Below are 23,121 nucleotides of genomic sequence, written 5' to 3' on the forward strand. Positions count from 1 at the left end.
AGGTATACACATCACAAATTCCAAGCAAATACTCCTCTCAACACTTGGGTCCTAGAAAATGTGCTATGCCTTTCCCATATCTATATTTAAATAGCATTATACACATCACAAATTCCGTGTAAATATCTCTCTAAACACTTATGTCCTAGAAAATTTGATAGCTATAATCTAACAATTATGTTTTTTCTCTAAAAGTTATAGAAATTATAGTCATATTTTGAAAAATATCCGGAATAAATTTTTGTAAATCCAACTAAAAATTGTTAGACTATAAAATATTATGAATTTTTTTTACCCAAATTCCGACCACTTTTAACCATCCATGCAACTCCTACGCCTCCCTAAACGACTCCAACTCCAATTTGATGTATCCATCACCTATATTTAGATAAGATTATCCCAAAGGGTAGATACACCTAACCTATATCAACTCCTCCCATTCTTCTCTATGACATGAGGGAATGATGGACCAACCGCACAAGGGAATTATGCTCGAAATCCAAAGGAAATGCCTATGTGAGATAATTTGCAATATTAAATTTTTAAGAGCTGCATGTCGAAAACAATGAGCAGGTACCTGAAAACGCTGACAGTACCCATCAATCCTATGAAATCATGAACTATATCCATGCATACACTCTCACCAGCATCTGGGTCACATGCATCTGGGTCACTGCCAGCCAACTTTTTCACTTCATTTGATACCGGCCCTCTCTCCATTTCACACATATTGCTGGTCAAATATAAACTCAAGGCCCTCATTTGCTTGTGCGAGTATCGACAAATTGGAGTTGGATACGTACACTGAAGCTTCTAGTCATCAGGCATGGCGGTCGGTTATCCGAAACAGATCACGCCCGTCCCCTTTTTCGCAGAAATCAAGCGAAGTTTGGGCTAAATTTTGGGTAGAATATGGTGGAAGCTGGGTTTTGGCGACGAATTATGTCTGGAGATCGGGACGCTCAAGAGAATTTGTCAATTTGATGCGCTAAATTGCAATCAAGAATCATGGTATTTACCATTTCTCTTCTTTTTGGTTTTAATTGACTTACAGCAGGCTAGAACTGGCCTTCCTAGGTATTGTGGCTTATAATTTCTGGGAGAAGAATTTCTTCCTTCTAAACCAGGTATTTCTTTTTCGGGAGAAAAAAACAGAAACAATTTCATTAAAAATGATATGTTTTTACAAGAACATAAGTCCAGACCATTTGTACTTGACAACTACTACACCAACTTCATTTCTATGATAAACTGATTAGTCCCTTTAAATAGCATAGGAAGAACCAGAGCAACTAGCTCTCTGTAGCCAAAAAAGAAAATCAACAAATGACCACTATTCAACCAATCTACAGCCTTGAAATAGGAGCAAAAAGGGGCAAAACCATCGACATGACAGTTCTTCTAAACCAGGTATATACCCTTTCAAATGCGTCAATCAATACTGAGACCTTACTCTTTTGTCAGTTGGCTTTAGTGGTTGTAAGCAATGTATGTACGCTGTTGCTACAAGCCACATTATCCATCTGCGTATATAAGAACGCAATTATATTCTCTATATACTAATTTCTGAGCCATTCCTCTTGCAGGCCCTAGCCTGGGCCGACTTATATAATTCACATACTAGGTTGGTACACGCCAGATCAGAGCAACTGCCCAGGACCTCGGCTTATTTTTCAAGTTGAAATTAAAAGACGGGCATTCCCTGATACTGATGATTGGTCCGTGGATTCTCCCACGTGCAATCTTGTTTTGAATCAGAAAACTTTTCGGTCGAAGTAGAAACTAGGTTTTTGAGTGTATTAGTTTTTGAATGATCCTTAATTTTGAAGTGGTGTCAAAACAACTTTATCCCCTAATTGGTGAGTTGCTTATCTCCATTTCCCCATCCATTTAGTCCGTCGTTTGTTCTGTTTCTGTCAAAAATTGTCGATGGTCAAGGTAACGGTTATTGCTATAACTGCACTTCTTTTTTCTCCAAAGTTTTGAATATTGGTTTGGGAGGTTGGTATTTGGAGTTACTCTGTAGCTTTACAATGTGTTATTGACTTCCAGCCGTAGTACTTGGCTGGTCTTTCATGGCATTGACTAAAGAGGATGGATTGTACCCTTAGTCATACTACCCAATTCCCACTTCTTAAATAACTCTTTAATATGCCCTGTATACCATAGATACAAACAGCCTAATGGTGATCTAATTACGGTCCCAGGTATGCTTATGGGATTTCCATTATATCTTAGGGTATGAAGATTAAACCTATAATTTATAAACAGATTTTGTGTAATAGGGCACTACTTGCTGGGTGCCAACATAGGTGTAAAAGGGCGTCCTACATTGTTGATCGACAGATCTCCATGTTTGTAGGCACCAGGACACACTTGTAGCCTCAAAACCTACTCTCTGCAGAATAAAGAAAATTGCTGAAATTGGTATCGCCTAAAACCCTTGAATAACGCAACAAACATAATAGTTAGTAACATTAAAAAATAGTTATAACAATCAGGTTAATGAACCATTAAGGATCGCACATCCCTTCTGTTTGTGACCAGTCAATTTATATTTATGCACCTCTATGAGGCCCATTGCAATCATCATTCATTCTTCAATTTTAGATTACATATTTGCAGATAGCCTTAGTTTACTTGTTATTTTTTTGGAGTTTTTTCTGGGCTTATTTTCCGGTCGAATTTTGCCCAGAATCTGCCACCGATTTGTTGGCATCACAAGTTTGAGTTGTGAACTCTCCACAATCTGAGTGCCTTAGTGGTTTTTCAGGGTGCTGAATTCATATATACAGTCAAAAAAACATTTTAAACAACAAAACATCACAATTTGACCAAAAATTATTTCGCTAAATTACGGCCAAAAATTCAAAAATATATAATAGTAAAACAACTCCTTTGCAGATATATTCTGTAAATTTTGTAATAAATAAGAACTGATTATTCCATTTGGTAGAGCTAAATTCTGGGCATTGGGTCAACTGTACACCAAGCTGCTAAAAATAAACTGTACTCAGCCACCAACTTATTCATACACACGGCTGCCAAATTATTCCATACATCTGCTGTTGCCTTTCACCTTACGGCTGCTACTGTGCAGCCATGAATTATTTTGTACAGTGGTCATTGCTTTCTTCCTTCCATCATCCGCCCATACAACAACTTTCTTCGGTCCATTTAACGTTGTACAACTGCCAATCTGCAGGCAATTGTCATCGATACATGTCCAAATCCATATGCGTCTGAGTTAATTCAGTCAGCTGGAAATTGGTACGACCCTCATTTAATTCAGCCACTCACTAAAAAGAAATTGTATGATTCTGCTGTCATTCTTTTAGCTATATCCACCCGCCAAAAATTGCGCTCTTTAAAATCAGTTTTATTATTTATTTTTTTTAAACTTTGGAAATCATATATCGAAGTTCGTCAATATGAAGATGAAGTTAATAGTGCCATGCAACTTATGGATAAGATTAAGAAGTCACAAAAAGAACTAGGGGATAAATAAATTTGATAAATTAAGAGGAGATATATAAAAGGAATTGGGCAATGGAATTGACAAGCTAATAGAAGATTAGGAAATATGATGGCATAGATTTAATAAGAATGGGAAACAATGATAAGGACAAAGCATCAAGGATAACTAATGAGTATAGAGAAAGGACTGATCGATTAACTGAAAGATTAGATCAGTTAGTGGTACAACACTGTCTTATGGAAATCTACCAGTAAGTTCAAATTGTCGACTACAATTCAGGAAAGAAATTTGGGTAAAACTAGTTGGCCAAATACCTAAATTTTCTTGATGAAGGAGTACCAAAAATATCATTAGCTTCAATTTTTTTCCAAGAAAAAAAATTGTACTTTCTATTTCAGTAAAAAATATAAAAAATCAGACCGGTATTCCAAAATATATCAGTTACAAAAAACAGTGATCTTACTTTAAACGAGGCCAAAAAAGAGACCTATCCAGGATCCAAAAGTACAGAAACCTAAAATGCAAGTCGTGGATTGACGGGCTACAAGGGAATCCTCCTGGAATTTTTCCACCACAACGTAATTCTCGGGAAGATTGAGAGCTTCTTTCGAGAGAGAATCCTCCAAGAGATTGTGCTCTCCATACACATGGGTAAATGAGATTTCTTGAAAGACATTTATGACTTCCCTAAGTTGACTTGCTAATGCCTCAATACCCAAATTCAGTTACCAAAACTGTACCCTGCATCCATTGTATGACCAGGTGAGAATCTCCAAAAACATGAAGACATCAGCTATTCTGTAAGTTAGCAATTTTAATTAGAGAAAGTAAAGTGTTGAGTTCAGCCATGTTATTCGAGCGTAATTCTCAGGAAGATTGAGAGCTTCTTTCGAGAGAGAATCCTCCAAGAGATTGTGCTCTCCATACACATGGGTAAATGAGATTTCTTGAAAGACATTTATGACTTCCCTAAGTTGACTTGCTAATGCCTCAAGACCCAAATTCAGTTACCAAAACTGTACCCTGCATCCATTGTATGACCAGGTGAGAATCTCCAAAAACTTGAAGACATCAGCTATTCTGTAAGTTAGCAATTTTAATTAGAGAAAGTAAAGTGTTGAGTTCAGCCATGTTATTCGAGCCTGTTCCAATATTTGCTTTGCCTCAAATACTATGATTGATAGAGAAAAATAATGCAAATCCGACCCAGCAATGATGAGCTGCCCCTTGGCTGGCTCCATCAACGAATTCCCAAGGACGAGAATGGTCAATGGTTCGACCTTTAGAGTTGCGTCCAACCAAAAAATAATAATACTACCTTTATGGGGATTGATCCGTGACAAACCTTGAATGGCCACCATAGAAGAAGCTATATACTTGCCCTCGAAAATATTCTTGTTGCGTGCCACCAACGAAATTTTACAGAATAATTTCCCCTGGAGGAATTGTATGCCCATATCAGTTCATCATCACCAACCCTGTTTTTGATGTGCACAATGTTTAAATTGTGTAATAAACTTAGTCCAGGGATCAGGATCAAACTGTAGATCATCCACAGATGCCCAACCTTGATGCCAGATTTTGGTACCATCCTACCTTGCTATACTATTTATTAAGCAGAACCCCCTCTCTTGAAGGGACACAACCAATGCATCCGGAAGAAAAGTATCATGGTTGCTTCCAGCTATTGGATCTTTTCAATACTTGTCCTGTTACTAGATCTAACTTGCCAAGCATGATGCGGCCCTACCACTGAGAAAGCCGAAGAGGTCGCCTTCCATTTATTAGATGAATTAAAAGGAGTCTTATGTCCGGATCTAAACCAATCCTAGAGAGACCCTGGAGATATGTATTTGGCTATCAGAATATCTTTCCATAAGCTGTTTCTTGTTAAAAGGACCCACAAAGATTTTCCTGCCAAAGCCTTCCCAATATCAGAAATATTTTTCAGTCCCCATACACCTTGCTCCTTGGGGACTGCTATGCACGACTAGCTAACTAGATGTGACCCCATATAGCCCGATGAGCCCTTCCATAAATAATTGAAAGTCATTTTTCGCATCTTGTCCAAAGTATGTTTTGGAATAAGTGCCATTAGATGCCAATAAACTGGTATAGCCTCTAGAACAGACTTTATGAGAATGAGTTGACCACCGCATGAAGGGAAACAATTACACCAAAAATAAATCCTATTATCCACTCTTGTCTACAACCATCTCTAGTCCTTGATGCCATATCTGTTGGGCTTAATATTATAGCTTTGATACTTGAACCCTTATGCCATATCTGTTGGGCTTAATATTATAGCTTTGATAGTTGAACCCTTTGTTTAAGGACTGAGATTGAAAGCCAAATATTTCCACAACTTGTCAACTGTTCCTATCAACAAAATTAGGAATATAGATGGCTGTTCTCTCCAAATATATTAACTTCCTTTTCGTGCTACAAAAGGTTTTAATAATTTCATTAAGACATTCTCCTTTAAAAATGTACAACAATAGAAAATAAGCGCATCATCCACAAAAAGTAGATGTGTAAGTGAGATGGCTTGACCCATCGAGATCCCACGAATAAGTCGTGAATGTCTGACATTGATTATAAGATTGATAAGACTCTTGACAACAAGTAAAAACAAATAAGGGGAAAGGATGTCCCCTGTCGGAGGCCTCTGGAAGGCCAAAAAAACGTCAACCCAACACCATTGATTAATACTACAAGTGAGGAAGACATAACGCACCCCATTATCTAATCCACCACCTGAAGATTAAACCCAATATGCAGAAACAAATTTTTTAAGAAAGTCTAGAATACAGGATCATTTGCTTTAGAAAGATCCAACTTTAACACAACAATGGGTCTTTCCTCTGATTTGATAGCCCCTCTTTTGCTAACCTGATTGCTTCATGTATCAGCCTTCCTCTTAGGAACCCAAATTGTTCCGCAAAGATTACTTTCAAAAGTATAGGCTTCATGCAAACTGTTGAAATATGTAACTAGGTTTGGTCTTCATAATGACATATGTCATGATTTTATGTATTTGATGTAAAGAGGAAAAAAATATATTATTGTCATTTTTGAGGTGTGCATTGAAAATGCAGCAAGAAAATCTAGTTTTGACTTTGCCTTGGTCAAACTAGATTAAAATTTGAATTTCTATTTCAATAGAATACTTGGAGGTAGTTAACTGAGGTGACATGGCTCTTGTCACTCAATTAACTCAGTAAATTTGAGTTGGAGACACTTGAGTTCAGTTCTACATGATTGATTGCTAATTTGTAGCAATCTATTTCAGTTAATTTGAGTTATTGTCAGTTTAACTAGTTCTAACTGTCAGAAGAACTAGTGGAGGTCAAGTTGTCCATCGAATTAACTTTATAATCCTATGTATAAAAAGTTTAATATATAGTTATGAAATCAACTTTATGAAAATGTATTGTAAATATAAGCTGACTTCGATATATGATTTCCAAAGTTTAAAAATAAATAAATAATAAAACTGATTTTAAAGAGCGCAATTTTTGGTGGGTGGATATAGCTAAAAAAATGACGGCAGAATCATACAATTTCTCTTTAGTGAGTGACTGAATTAAATGAGGGTCGTACCAATTTCCAGCTGACTGAATTAACTCAAACGCATATGGGGTTTGGGGTTTCATTCATAGGGGAATCTTCTTCTTGTTCTGGATCTTGGAGAGCCTCAAAAGAGATTTTGCTGATGGAAGGTTTTGTGATGGATCTGCTTCAGCAAGTTTCTTTGGAGCTGCAGCCTTGTTTTGCTAATTTTTTTCTTCGCTTATCTTGGAGAGCCTCAAAAGAGTTTTTGCTGATGGAAGGTTTTGTGATGGATCTGCTTCAACAAGTTTCTTTGGAGCTGCAGCCTTGTTTTGCTGATTTTTTTTCTTCGCTTTTGTGCTAGCTGGAAACTAGCTTCTTTAGAGACAGGGGCTTGGGCCTCCTCATCTTTTTTCCGTTGGGGGCAGTTTTTGGCATCTGCTCATAGTCCAATTCTTGTATATGACTTCATTCCCCTAGATTTATCTTTAGGGCCTCTGGTAAACCTTCGTTGAAGTTAACTTCCACACATATACAGCGCAAGAAAATTGACCTCCTTTTCGTTCTTCTTTATCCAGATAGTGGCCCAACTTGTTTCCGATGTCTTTTAGTGCATCAGGGCCCCAAAGATGAAGAGGAAGGTGTGGCAGTTGAACCCACTTTGGCACAACAATAATCTCAGAATCTGGGTTGAAATCCAAAGTCCATGGAGTAATAAAGAGGCCTCTAGACCCCTTGAAATAGGCTTGATGTAAAAATCAAATCTCTTTCCAATTTATTGAGAAATGAAAAGACAAAGAGCTCCTTCCTACTGCAAGGAAAGTTACCTGACCTTGAAGCTTAGGGGCCCATTGTTCTGCGATCCAGGATTCCACAAATTTTGGGTTCGGCCACAAGCCCATAAACATGTTGACCAACGCTTTTTCTGCGAGGGCTATGGCTCGCTTGCATGGATTTGTTGAAGCATGTAACTAGGTTCGGTCTTCATAAATTGTACTTGAAGTCAAAATGTAATATACTTGTTAAAAGAAAGCAAAAATAATTTTATTATTAAATTGAATTGACTTGTTAAAGCATGGGTTTCATGCTTGGGTCAATTATCATAGGTCAAGCCTCCATTGTAGGCTTTAGGATTGTTTGTTTGAGTCAAAGACTATCTTGTTATGTTAAACTCCTCCTCCATCAAAGTCTCCTTGCAATCAGAATTAAGTTAGCATCCTCATCTAGTCAGCCTAAAGATACTTCTCTTCATGAACTCAAGTTAGCTCATTTCAATGTGGAAACAACTATCTAAAGGAAGGTAAACTTCGCTCAACTATCACAGAAGAGTAACTCACAGAAATTTCAAAGATACATTTCGGTACTACCACAAAAGTTTGGGTTAATTACAGAGATGAACTCGCAAATCACAGAGATACATTTCAGTGTTATCACAGTGGATATATTTCGATATCAATGTTGCGGGGGAGCGCCTCCCCTCCTTCGATCTTGCTCCCAATCCGCGCTCCAGGTGGGAGCGACTCAGGAGCGCGCTCCCTAAAATTTTTTTCACTACCTGCCTTTTCGGGAGCGTTTTGCCTTTTTTGCAATTTTTTTTTTGTAGTAATGTTCGAAATGCAATTTTTTTTGGAAGAAACAAATAATTTTTGAGTGGGGCAGCTTAATGATCAAGTCTATGGCCCTAGTATTGATATGCTATTCATGGTAATGTCAAATTCTTAAAGTAAAAGGATGAAAATGAAGGTTAAGGAATTTACTTAAATTTTTAACATTACCATGAAATGACGCGAGGTGTTTGAGAGTGGTTCCGACCTCATTGGATTTCATATGGAGAAAGTAGAATTTTAGATTTCATTCAAAATCTAGTAGACTTATCAGTTTTTCAGGATTTTAGGATTGGGGGATTGCAATGTTTCCATTGAATTTTGTCATGTATTAGGGTATGGAACTCATATTTAATCAAGAGCAACAATCCCTCTATGTACCTTGATGTTAGTGACATTAGTTGTCAAACTCCTCTATCATGACCCTCCTAAAAATGTATGCATCACTCAAACAAAATCTTGACTTGACATGCTATGCTTTTTCTATCTTATGTTAATGCTTAGAGGGTGATATTAATGACAAAGATCCCTATACAGATATAGAGGTAATGACAAAGATACCTCTGGATATTAATGCTTAGACGGTGATATTAATGACAAAGATCCTGATTTTCCAACAAGACTAAAAAACTAGACATTTCTCGTGGTGGCAAGAGGCCCAAGCATAAGAAAATAGATAATAGATTTACTTCTCTTTTATAGTTTCTAGTAGTTTTTATAACTATTGACTCTTTCATATTTATTATGATATTTAAAAAAAAAAATATATGACAATTTAAGTTTGAAGTTGGCAATTATAACTCGTTAGTAATGAATTATGAATATGATGCTTCATGAAAGTTGAAAGTTGTTTCATTCATGGAAAATTTTAGGGGCGAATGTTCGCCCTTTGGCGAAATTAAGGGGTTTTAAATTTTTAGTGGGCGAATATTTTGTATCATAGTACATTTTTACAAATCGCCTCAAATAGACCACCTTATTTTAAGGGAGAGGGTAGAAAAGGTAAATTTAGCCCTTGAAATTAGGAGTTACAACCTTCCATTCGCCCTAATTTTCAAGAATAGGTTTTATTTAAGTGAATCCTATGGGCCAAATACCATATTTATTTTTTGCTGAAGCAAGCACCGAACCTTCTGATTCATTAATTCAAAAGGAAAAATACATATTGTACATAAAACTCGATCCTTTACAGGAAATCGGGAAAAAGGAGTCCCTGCCCATGACCAAGACCCCCCAAGCTATTACATTGATCACCGAACTTATGAGAAAAAAACATGGAAAGGCTACAAGAGCCCCCACCCACTAGGGAAATTCCGAAAACACACTTCCCAGAGCAAACATACGACCATAGACATCCCCGACCGCGCAAAAACCACAAACCACGAAAGAGGGAAAAAAGCGCCAAACCGGATGCATGGATAGAGCCTAGTTGGCCCCACATAAACAACACGATCTATCTTGACCGTTGATCTTGGCTACTGGATCCAACGGTCAGCAATCATATTGCGCGACCTAACACGACTGAGAGATAGTGTGCGATCGAAGGCGGTTTCAAAGTCAACCAACCTGCCACGTGTTATAATCTCTATGGGATCGCTCTCGAAATTGCAAAACCATAAACAGTTCATGAATCGCGCGATCACCAGAAAACCGACCATGCCGTGGATTTCTAGCCCGAAAGTAGAATGGGGAATTCCGACTGCCGGAAAAACTAACCACGCGTTCTATTTATTCCTGCTACAGAACCGGAGTCCGATACTATGCTTGTTTGGGAAAAGACTCGGCCACTTGTCTTCCGATGAACTGAGAACCTCGTTCAATTGACTCCGGGATAAAATAAGACATACTTTAGCTTGCCTTTCTACCAAGTACATACTGAAAGGTTGTATAAGTTCTTACCGGAAAAATCAATTCATGCTTGTCAACCTGGTTCGATAGTTAAACACTTCTCTGTCTTCTGCGGCTTGATCTTCGCAGAGAACCTTTAAACGGTTTTGAGGTATCTCCTGCCACTTTTTCGCCATTCCGCCATCAGCATTGTTCACCCCTTGGTTGGCCAGAAGGTCCGCTAGTTTATTGGCAGATCTTCGAACATGGTTGAAACTAACCGTTCGAAGTTCCTGGAGGTGAACGTGGATTCTTTGGTAGACCTGGATTAGTTTCCAGTGAGTAGAAACTTTCTCCGGCCGAGTACTGCAGTTAATTCTTTTCACAGAGTTAATGGTAATCTCTGAGTCCGCTTCTACAATGACATTTGAGCCATGGTTTTGGATCAAAAACTCTAGACATTGTTCCAGAGCCATTAATTCTGCCATATTATTTGTGGCTCTTCCCAAATGGCAGTGGAAGATAAAGATGATACTGCCCTTTTCATCTCTTAAAACTCCTCCAAAACCAGCTGTTCCCGGGTTGCCTTTTGAAGCCCCATCAATGTTGTATTTCAGATAGCCTTTCGGTGGTGGTTGCCAGAAATCCTTCTCTGTATCCATAGTTATGTCCTTCCTGATTAGTCCTTGGGGAATAATCCCTTTCATTCCCAATTGTCCAAGAATTCTCAGCTCAGTCTCAGAGGGGGGATTTTTAGGGAGATTGCGAACTGTGATACTAACTGTCTCCCTGAGTTGTTTTAGGATCAGATCAAAAAGTCTATGAGGAATAACCTTTTCATTCTTAAAAATTCTTTTATTTCTTTCTTTCCAAACATTCCAGATAATGAAACCTGGCGTGAAGGCCCAGGCCAAATTAAGGAACTCATTCTCCGAATAGTTTCCTCTCCAATTGTTTAGGGTATTTGTGATACTACTTCTGTCTCTATCTGACCGTTGGAAAATGGTAGAGAAATAATCCCACAACCAGGTGGTGTAAGAGCAGTTGTTAAGAATGTGCTCCATGGTCTCCTCCTATTTTCACAGAGCTGGCATCTAGAAGGCCCCATAATCCCCCTTTTCCTAATGTTGTCCCAAGTTAAAATTTTCTTATGATGAACCAACCACATGAAAAGCTTGATCTTCATCCAACCTTGGTGCTTCGAGAGGTGCTGCCAGGTATTTTCTGGAACATTGGAATCAAGCTCAAGGAGAATACCTTTGGCTTCCTTAAGATTAAAGGTGCCTTTATTGTTATTGCCCCATCTCAATTGATCCTGCCCCTTTGTAACTAAGATCATTCTTTGTTTAAGCAGGCTCCCAAGAGCCTCTGCTTTAATTTTAATGGGGCTATTATCTCTGCAGTCAATTTTTCTCCAGCTTCTCCACTTTCCTGAGTTCTGAGCAGGATCCCAGAAGTCCTTGACTTTGTTTAACCCTTGGGAATCTGTTTCCTGCTTGAGGCTTAAAAAATCCTCTGTTAACAGCATTGGTTCTTGTTGCCATTTGTCCTCCCAAAAGAGTGCAAGATCCCCTGCTCTAATTTCCCAAAAACTGTTTTTTTGAACTAGGCTTCTATTTTCCCAGGCTCTGTTCTAGATGTGAGATCCTTTTAAATTTCCAGACATTCTTATGAGATCATTAGTGTGCCAAGAGCTGGCATATTTCTCTTTCCAGATCCTTGCCCACTGGGCAATTGGCTCCTGAACCCATCGCCACCAAAGCTTGGCTCCTAGCACTTTACTAAGAATCTCCTGATCATCCAAGCCTAGACCCCCATGACTCTTGGGTTTACAAATTTTATCCCAAGAGACTAGGGCCCACTTCTTCTTTGTTTTTTCCTTACCCCAGAGGAAATCTCTTTGTATATTCTTGAATTGCTCTAAAACCCCCTTGGGAGCTGGGAGGGCTGATAACATGAAAACCAGGATAGATTGCAAAATTGCCTTTGTCAGAACCGGCCTACCTGCTAGGTTCAAGACTCTGAAGGTCCAATTATTGACTCTGTCCTGCAACTTACTAAGCACCGGTTCCCATATACTCTTGTGCATAGGTCTGGCTGTGAGAGGGATTCCCAAATACTTTGTGGGGAGGGAATCCCTTTGGAATCCAAGAATTCTTGAAATATTTCTCTGAATAGCAATGTTAGTGTTTAAGAAGAAGATTTTTGATTTAGAAAGATTGACTTCCATACTTGTAGCCATGGCAAATTCCTTCAGGATTTGATTGTAGGCCGAAGCTTCTTTGACTGTGGGGATTCCTTGCAGCATGGTGTCATTAACAAATTGTTGGTGCGTTAGAGCTTGATCATTCTCAGATAATTTAAGACCTTTGATTTTGCTCGTTTCCTTGGCATGCTTAATGGATCTGCCAAGTTCTTCCATCATGAGTATAAAAAGAAAGGGAGAGAGTGGGTCTCCCTGCCTGAGGCCTCTAGAAGGAATGAAAATCTCTGAGGGAGAGCCATTCACCAAAATTGAAAAGCTGGAAGAAGTCACTAGGGCCATGACCCATTTGACCCAGTTGTGATCGAAACCAAAAGCAGTGAGAACCTTCTTGATGTAAATCCAATTCACCTTGTCATAAGCTTTGGCAATATCCAATTGCATGATCATCCCTGCCTGCTTTTTACTAGTAAGCGTATGAACCACCTCATGTGCTTGAATAATGTTATTTAAAATTTGTCTGCCCTCCACATAACCTGCCTGTTCCTCTGACACTAAGTGAGGAAGGAGAGGTCTTAGTCTGTTAGCAACAACCTTGGATATTATCTTGTATACTACATTACATAAAGCTATGGGTCTAAACTTATCTGCAGTTTGAGCTGAATCCTGTTTGGGGATCAAGGAAATGAAGGAGGTGTTGAGGGCTTTCAGGATGGTTTTGCTACACCTGGAATCCTCCACCACATTCAGAATATCCTGTTTGACAATATGCCAACAAGCTTTAAAAAATCCACATTGAAACCATCCGGGCCTGGTGCTTTGCAATTCTGCATGTCTTTGAGAACCTCGCTTACTTCCTCTTCAGTAACAGGTCTATTGAGGTTAAAATTGTCCTCTCTAGACACCAACTTAGGGATATGCCTTATAATTTCCCTGATGGATTGTTCCCTGTCTGGATTGTTTTCCCGAGTGATGTTTCGAAAATGCTTAACAAGCACAGCTTCAATATTCTTATGAGTATTTTGAAGCTCCCCATTCTCGTTCTTTATCGTAGAGATTTTGTTGTATGCTCTATTAGCTATGGTGGATCTGTGGAAAAATCTCGTGTTCCGCTCTCCTTCCTTGAGCCATTGAACTCTAGACTTTGCCTCCAAAATATTTCCTCTTGTCAAAGCCACCTTGAATCAATGCCTGGTTGAGTTCTTGCATTTTGATTTCCAATGATTTTTTGTTCACAAAAATGCTTCCAAAATCCTTCTTGTTCCATTCTTTGGGCCTGAACTTGACATACTTTAGTCTTTTATGAAGGAGGTACATTTGTGATCCTTGTAATTGTAAGTCTTCAGACCACCATTTTTCAATGTTACTAATGAAATCCGGGTGGGAGAGCCAAATATTCTCGAATCTGAAGGGCCTATTTCTGGGAGAAACCATACCCTTGATTTCCAATTGAATCGGCCAGTGATCTGACCCTCCGAAGGGAAGGACTATTGCTGTTATTTCTTTATCTGTTATCATCAGCTCCTCTGAAATCATGAACCTATCTAATTTAGAGGCTACCTGTGCCTCACCTCCTCTTTTGTTGTTCCAAGTAAAAAGGCCATTGCTCAATTCTGAATCAACCAATTTCATATCATCTGTGAATAATTGGAACGCTAAAGAGTCTTTGGTTAGTGCTCTGGTTCCTCCTTTTTTTCTGAAAGAGACTTGATCATATTGAAATCACCTCCCATAATCCAAGGAATCCCAACCTGTCTGTTCCTGAGATCTATAAATGATTTTAGTAATTTGAGTTTGTCATCTATTTTTTGAGGACCATAAACATTTGTGACTAGGAAGGCTTCCGAAACTCCCATTGGTTGCATGACCACTGATAAGTAATTTCTGGATGCTTCAGCATCTATTATGCTGATTTTTTGGGGATTCCAAAGAGTTAGAATTCCCCCCGCTGTGCTTTCAGCTTTAACCTCTAGAAACTCAAATCTATTGAGCCATTTGCTATGAATTTGCTTTATTTTCTGAATGGAACATTTGGTTTCCTGGATGAAGATCATATCCAGCATATCTTGTTTCATTCTATAACTTAGCATTCTTTGTTTTCTTTTACTACCTAGACCTCTAATATTCCAGGATGTGAACTTCATGATTCAAGATTTGTAAAGGAGTAACTGGTTAGGTCTTTCATCTTACCTGAGTCTATCATTAACTTTCCACATTCCATCAAGAGGTCCTTCTGCTTTTTCCTACCCCTTTTCTTTCCTGCATTTCTGGTAGCTAATCCTGGAGTTGATTTAATTGTTTTCACACCTCTGTACTCCTGCTTGTTAATGGTTTTTCCTTTATCTAACCCCCTTTCCTGAGTTTTCCATAAAAACGACTGTTGAATTCTGTTGCAATCTTCTTAGGGTAGTGAATCTATCCCTCCCGATGTTCCTTGCATCAAGAACCCTCCAGATCTAGGTGTTCCTTATCTAGAATTTCTTGAAGTTCATGGTCCTCCAGATCTGTTTCACTCTGGGTCATTTCCTGATCCATCTCTAGTTCTGTTTCACTCATCATAGTTTCTTTCTTATTATCAATCTCTTGTGTTGGGTTGAAGTTTACTTCCTTTTCCTTTTCATTAGGGCCTTCCTCCATAGATTGGTTTTCATTTGCCATTTCTTCATTCTCTTCCAGTGCTTGATACCTATTTTGACTGGCTTTTTGACCCTCATTATGAAGGTGCTTTGGTCCTTTTTTGCCTCCTTTTCCTCTACTTGCCACCTTCTGAAAGCTTTCTGTGTCCTTCATTGCATTTTGTTTGCTTCTGTTGTCTTCTCTACTAAGAGGGCAATCTCTGAACAAGTGTCCATGCTCGTGGCATTTATGACATCTGAATGGGATATGCTCATAGTCCACTGTTTGCACCCAATCCTCATCAAAAACTTCCAGGATGACTTCATCCGGAAGGGCTCCTGATAGATCCATTTCTACACAGATTCTTGCATAGGAAGTGTATTTGCCCCTTCTTGTGGCTTCTGAAGCTTTGACAAAATGACCTAGTTTATTGCCAATGGCAGCAAGCGATTCAGTTTGCCAGTAATCAAGAGGTAGAGAATAGAGCCTTACCCAGACAGGTACCGAAGTGAAAGTCTCTCGCTCTGGAACAAAGTTCATCATCCAAGGCTGAGCGATTCCGTTTGCCAGTAATCAAGAGGTAGAGAATAGAGCCTTACCCAGACAGGTACCGAAGTGAAAGTCTCTCGCTCTGGAACAAAGTTCATCATCCAAGGCTGCATATAGAGGCCAGCTGCTGCATAAAAGTAGGGTCCTCCTTCGAATATTTTGTCTTTGTCTTCAATGCTTGTGAACACCACAGTGAAGAATCCCTTTGACCCAAGATGCAGATCGATGCTTCCTTTGGGTTTCCAGTGGTACTTGATCCATATCTGTAAAGCCTTTTCTGTGGGCCATAGTCCCATGAATTTGCAGATTATAGCGTAAGTTCCCATATGTTCCCTGTGTGCCTGCAGTGCAGGATCGTTTAGCACTACTCTAGGAGTAGTCTCCGTTTTGGGTCTACATGGTCCCTTTTGTTTATTGTCCCTTGTTCTCTGGTTTTTGTCTTCTTCCTCCTTGTCTTTAGTGCTGACATTTTCCTTGGGCCTGACCCCATCTGTCTCCTTTTCATTATTATTTTTTTCTTCCTTTTCCACAAAACCTCTGACATTACCCAGTGGGGACTTGCCTCTGCTGGCTACAACCTCCTTGTAGGAGGGAGTGGAGCTCCCTCCTCTGCGTCCCTCCATTGGGATCAAGCACTGCAACTCTTAGAAACCCTAGCTGCGCGTTTTTCTCCTCATCGCCGTCTCCACTCTCATTTATAAATTAAAAATCCGTTCAAACTACTATATCCGACCAAATACCATATTTATAAAAGAGGTATGGTAAATTAATAAAAATATAAATAAATGAGAGGTATACATTTTTTATATTTATTCCATAAGTCACCTTATATACATGCAAGGGTGTAAACAAATAAAAATATAAATAAAGTGGAGGTATGGTAAATAAATAAAACCTTTTTTTATACTTACTCAAAAGGTATGGTAAATAAATAAAAATATAAATAAACTAGACGTATGGTAAATAAATAAAACCTCTTTTTATATTTAGTCCATAACCCTCTTTCTATTTATGAAGGCTCAAAAAAGAGGTTTTATTTAAGTGAATCCTATGGGCCAAATACCATATTTGTAAAAGAGGTATGGTAAAATAATAAAAATATAAATAAACGAGAGGTATGGTAAACAAATTATATTTACTCCATAAGTCACCTTATATTTACGAACACTCAAAAAATGCGTTATATTTAGGTGAAACCTATGGGCAAAATACTATGGGCCAAATACCATGGGCTAGATTATTATTAATACCATGCAAAAAAACATTATTAACCCTAATATTAGTATTAATAAAAATAAAAATGGCACATGGTATTGACCCATGGTATTCACGTGGAATGTAACCTATTTAAATGGGGGAATTAAACCAGCATAGATCCATCTTTACTCTGGATCTACTAAGCCCCGAGAGGTATCAAATATCGTGATATGCAAACTAGCATAGAGTGAAAAAATATTTGATCCCTCTCGGGGCTTGGTGGATCAAGAGTAAAAATGGATGTTGTAATTTAATGTATGTTAAACATTTTAACTTGGTTAAAATAAACAATAAAATAAAAATCAAGTATTAATTTTATTAATTTTTATAAATTACTAATAGTAATTTTTAAGCTCCAGGTTTATAATAACCCATGGTATTGACCCATGGTAATACCATGGTATTCATGTGAGCATAGACTATTTAAAGGGGAAATTCTATCATCTTAGATCCATCTTAATTCTGGGTCTACCAAGTGCTCAGAGGGATAAATAGATTTCATCCCCCTAAGAGTGGTAGAAGTGGAGTTAAGATGGATATAGGTTGGTTTTTATGATAATGAAGATATTAAATAAACTTAGGAAATTATATTGTAAAAACATCTTAAGGTGAATGGTTAAAGCTACATTTAGTCACTTCACAAAATTTAGTAAAAAATACCAATATCTCCATTAATATTGGTTTTTAACTTTTTCTGATTTAACAAAAAAAATTCAAAACAATGAAACCTTATCACTCTTTCCACATCACCCTCGCAGAAGATTTCTCATCGTTTTTCAAACATTCTCAATGTGATATCTTCATGAAAAAGTTTAGGTATTGATGTTGGATTAGTTGTTTGAAAAATAAGTTGGTTTGTACAACCTTTCATCTTCTATGCTATTCTTAGTTTGTCCTAATGATCTGTAGGGGTTGGAGCCACTGCACCATATTTTTCTAAAAGGTGGAGATTGTTCACCAAAAAGGAAATTAATCTACATGTTACAACGCTGTTAAAAAATGCGAGACCTATGAGGGTAGTGAATTATGCTAATAAGCAATTTAGATTGGGAGAGACGTAATTAAATTTTATTATTTAATTGAAGATTTCCAATTAAAATAATAATAAATCTACATTTATATATTCATATATTGATTGGAAGCATTCTCACAATGGTCACTTCTTTCAATTAGATCCCCTTCAAGCCCTTGGGATACCTAATACTTTCTTATATAATATAGTTGGGGCTTGCTACTTGTTGGCGTGTTGGGGTAAACAAATTTGATGTGTTTTTTTTTATCTCGCAGTTGGAGTCTATGGAATAAGAAAGAAATTTGATAACTTGAAAAAAGTGGTAGCTTGACAAAAGTTGTAGGGAAAGATTAATCTTTCCTACCTTCACAGAACTCGTTGTCAATATCAACACCTACAAGAACTTTGTTGTGGAATATTATCAAAACTAATAGAAGGATATGAAAGTGTGTATTGTAAGAACCTTGACAAACATGGCCACTGAAACTTGGAACATTGTTTGTAGGAAGAGAAAATTATGTTTCTTTTTCCAAACATGTATGTTAGTATATTACAGTTTAATGAATATGTTTTCTTATTATCATATATGGTTTCATACTTTAACAAAACATTCGCCAAGACTTCACAATGTTTTATTATTCAGTAAAATATTTGCCAAGATCTTACAATATTTTATAATTCAATGAAAGATTCTCCATCACTGTACAAGATAATATAATTTGGTGAGAGATTCGCCAAAAAATTTATATATACATATCATATTATTGATAAAATCGCCTCCCATTTTTCCCATGTATCATGGGGATTAGCCCATTTATTATACATATAAATTTAGGGTGGTTCTTAAAATTTTCCTTGGTTTCATTTCATTTCATTTTATAACATTTCATTTCATGTTAGATATTATTTGTTGTAATGGTTACACCTAGCTTACAAGTACAACTTTGGTGATCAATGATGATAAATGTTATATATTGAATTTTGAAAGCTTGAAACTTTAAAATTGATGAATCATGAGACTCAATATGTTGTATGTTACTATGTTACTAACTTGTGGACGTGGTTGATGAAGATTATAACTTCTAGATGATTGTTGTTATATGGTTTAATCTATGTTTTTTTTTATGTTTTTTATATCTAATTCATTATTCTACATGTTTCTGTTGACATATATGTATCAAAATATAAAATAAAAAATAATATATATATATATATAAAAAATGCTCCGGGATTCGCTCCCAAACCGGGAGCTTCTGAAAATGTTGCTCCCGCTCCCGTTTTCGCTCCCGCTCTCCGCTTTCGCTCCCGCTCCCAAGTAACACTGTTCGGTATTGTTACAGTGAGAAAGCTCGGGTTAGTTGCAGACATGTTCGAAAATCACAGTGGCTAAGTTTTGGTACTATCACAGTGCCTACATTTTAGTGCTATTACAGTGGGCAAACTTCAGTGCTACCACAGTCTCGGTGTACCACAATTTTGGTGTAACCACAGTGTCGGTGTGCCATAGTCTTAGTGTAAACACAGTCTAAGTGTACTCTTTGAAGAAGGAATACAGTCTGATCATAATGAAGGAGGGCCACAGTTCGTATTGCATCAAAGTATGATAAGAATGTTGCCTCAGATCGAAACAAAATCTTATTGAAGGAACATAGCATTTCATTAGTGCAAGGACGACATTGAAGTATAAGCTACTGCTCAGTTGATGCAAGGTTGACTTGATGGAGGAAGTCTTGGGTCTAAGTTGTGAGGGTCTTGGTCGTCTCATCTTGAATCTACTGAAGGAAGAATTTTGACCGGGTTTTCCCCTAGAGTGGGGTTTTGCCCTAGTAGCGTGCCTACATTTTGTGTTCTCTTCTATTTGTTGCTTGGCATTAGTCTTGATGATAAGAAAAGATAAATCGAAAGAACTAGTAATAATAATGAAAACATTACAAGATAATGTCATAATAAGAGAAATTGATTAACTGCCACTCTTTGGATTTCTCAACATGGTATTAGAGCTAAGGTCGTGATCAAAGGCAGTTTGAAGATCACTTATACATCTTTGAAGTATTCTCAGTGAAAGGTTCTGTCTGCATTTAAGAACATGATAGTTAGATCATAGCTTAAGAAGGACATCTCTGGGCTAATAGAACTAAGATCACAAAGAGCTAGTTCAGTCTTTATTCACCATATCAAGACACCTTGATGAAGAAGTCGAATCATTTCAGAGAGCAAGGTTTGGTGAAGGATATTTTGGTCTCAGTGGTGTATGATCGAAGTACTAACATGTTTAAGGGTTGAAGCATTGCTATGGTCATTGGTATGTGTAAGGTCGAAACAATGAAGAAATATATTCTTACACTCGTTGATCAAGATATATTAAGGATCTGAGATGATAGTACAAGCACAAGGAACCGACTTAAGGAAATTGTTACAAGGGCTTTCCAAAATTTCACTTGTAAAAGATGGCTGCCCTATTATTTGTCTATCATCATCATTAGTATCATAAACATGATTTTCATTAGAATAACAATAACTCATATCCCACTCACATCTTCCAACTTGTATAAAATCTTCAATTTCAAAGACTTCCATATGATATTCCATTTCAAAGTCTTCAAAAGATCTATCCTACAACTCAAAAGCTTTGAAAGGAAAATGACTCGCCTCATTCTTGTCTTCATGACAAAGTCTTCAATAAGCTATCCTTCATGGACATGTTCCTTAATATGAGTACCTTCATCTCCCATAGGATCACAACCTTCATGATGACCTTCATCAATGCTTTCATCTTTGATTGGATCAACCAAGGTTTCTTCTTCCTATTCTTGGAAACTTTCCTTATTAGTTTCTTCTTCTTCAAGGATGTCTTCACTGTCTTTAAAAGGAAACTCTTCCTCTTCTATAAATGCATCATCTTCTTGGGGAAGATCTAGAAGAGCTTCCTTTTGAAGAGATTGGGCAAGTCCCAAAATCCTCACACTTTTGGAATCTCGGACTTGAATGCTTAGGAAATTCTTCAATAAGTCGTGTAACAGAAGATGTTCTCTTCGAAATATAGGAACATTTAATCCAATCTAAATGTTTTGCATCTGGAGAACTAATTAACAATCTCATACGTGCATCATCGTGTACCATATTAATTTTTGAAATGTAACTTAGGAATCTCACCACAAGAGTAATAGCCAAAGAAGGATCACCATCAAAGTTTGGACAATTTATGTAGCAACTTGGACAATAGCGATTTGGGTATCTTGGAACATCCTCGACATTCGAAGTAGGGTATAACACATGTAACTCTCAAGGAATCATTTTGCATCCCATTCAATTTTCACAATATAGGGTTGCAGAGTTGCTAGGGTGAATCTTAAATGTGTTTTAAAAGATGCTTGTTTCACCCCACAAGCACAAAATCTTCAAAGACCTATTGAGGAACAAGGACTTCATTTCTCCAATGGAGTCACCAAATAAGCACACTAAATAAAGCTTTGAAATATACTTATCAAGGAAAAAGGTTGAAGCATAGACTTCGGATTTCAAGGAGGACTCAACTCCTCCTAGATAACGACACCAAAAATGTTACAACAAAATATAGTACCTAGTGCAAAGCCTCACTAGGTGACCTAGACAATGTGCAACACATGGGAATGTTACCACTGTCACCTTAGCAACGATTCCCCTTCTTTAGTGAAGGGCATTATCCAACACAAGGGAGGCTTCTTTGTAGGGCTTAGGGATCAAATAACCCAAGGATCGTAAGCTATGTTTCCACTAAGGATCCTACGAAACCAATTGACCGGATATAAATATGACAAATTAAGGTTTGAGGTGGATGAAGGAGAAAATTCCACATTTGTTTTCAAGGGAAGCTATGGGTCAATCTAAAGTCTAAGCTTGGCCTAAAGAATCTTAGGTAACTCAAGTAGTGAAGTACTCCCTCTACAAAAATGCTCATGGACAATGGTTTTATATAGCTTAGAATAAGAGTACGACACCTTTATTGAAGCAAACGCTGAGCCATAACTCCTATCACTTGCATGTATCATTTAAAAGGCTCAGTCTGGGAACGAGGCCTTCCCTTTGGGTTGGAAGCATCTAATAAGGTCATGTGACAACCACATCCCATACCCAAGTATGGTAAATTATGTACAATCACAAGCTAGTAAGACATTTGAAGATGATTCTTGTGTGAAGTACTTTGAAGGCTTTGACATTGAATATAGTCCACCTTGATGTGCTTATGGTTCTTGTGTGAAAATTCCTTACACAAAATTCTACTGCAGTAACTGATTTATTTCTCCTACTTATCTTCCACAATAAGTTATTTACAGAACCCTTTAGTAAACATTAAAATAAATTCTACTGCAATTATCACATAATGGCATAGAAAATATAACAGTGATATACAAGCACAAGAATCAATCACATCAACGCAGTTATTTTTGGACAATTGTCCCCGGAAAAACCCAATGTGGGAAAACCGGTGCGATAGATAAGGGTTTATTCATTAATCTTCAACAACAATCTCTTTACAAGGAATGATTCTACAGAATATTGAGACACTTTTGAGAGAAACACCCGAGACAATTTCCCATCTCTACCTGGAGAAGTTCTGACACCCCAGAGACCCTCTATCCTTCTCTGCGTCACTTCTGCGTGAGGCTTGCGTGAGGACTGCGTCTGTAGCTGCGTGGTCTCTCTGATCTTCCCTCTGCGTTGTCTCTCAGATGCGCTGCGTCACCTCTTCCTCAGTGTCTGACTAATGCTGATGCCCTCCTCTTCCTTCACCCTACAACTCTCCCTCTGAAATCGAACCTCTTCTCCTTGAGAATCGATTTCTCTCGGGTTACTGAGTATTTGCTTGGTGTGTCTCCAAATGACTCTCAAGTCTTCTCTTATACTTTTCCTGTTGATGAATCAAAGACCGAGATTAAGTCCCTAATTAACGGCTAAGATTAAAACATACTTAATCCTCGTCTCTTAGAAGCTTCTCACCCTTATCTTTATTAATATTTTTATTTTCCTAAATTTAGACTTAGGA

At 37.7% G+C, this 23,121-nt stretch overlaps 1 protein-coding gene across 2 annotated transcripts in view; it reads left to right on the forward strand.

The window, feature by feature from the left end:
- The first annotated feature begins 451 nt into the window (after positions 1-451).
- LOC149152861 (protein yippee-like At5g53940) overlaps positions 452-23,121 on the forward strand; it is a 181,165-nt gene continuing 158,495 nt past the window's right edge. The window contains exon 1 of one of the 2 annotated variants that reach the window (XM_089439301.1): positions 452-1,011. The gene's annotated coding sequence lies outside the window, so the exon portion shown is untranslated. The remainder of the gene's footprint in view (positions 1,012-23,121) is intronic. The other variant, XM_089439300.1, reaches the window with a different exon arrangement.

This window comes from Pinus tabuliformis, chromosome 9, assembly GCF_031772625.1.
Source record: "Pinus tabuliformis cultivar Carrire ecotype Pingquan chromosome 9, CPIR1, whole genome shotgun sequence".
Lineage (NCBI taxonomy): Eukaryota > Viridiplantae > Streptophyta > Pinopsida > Pinales > Pinaceae > Pinus > Pinus tabuliformis.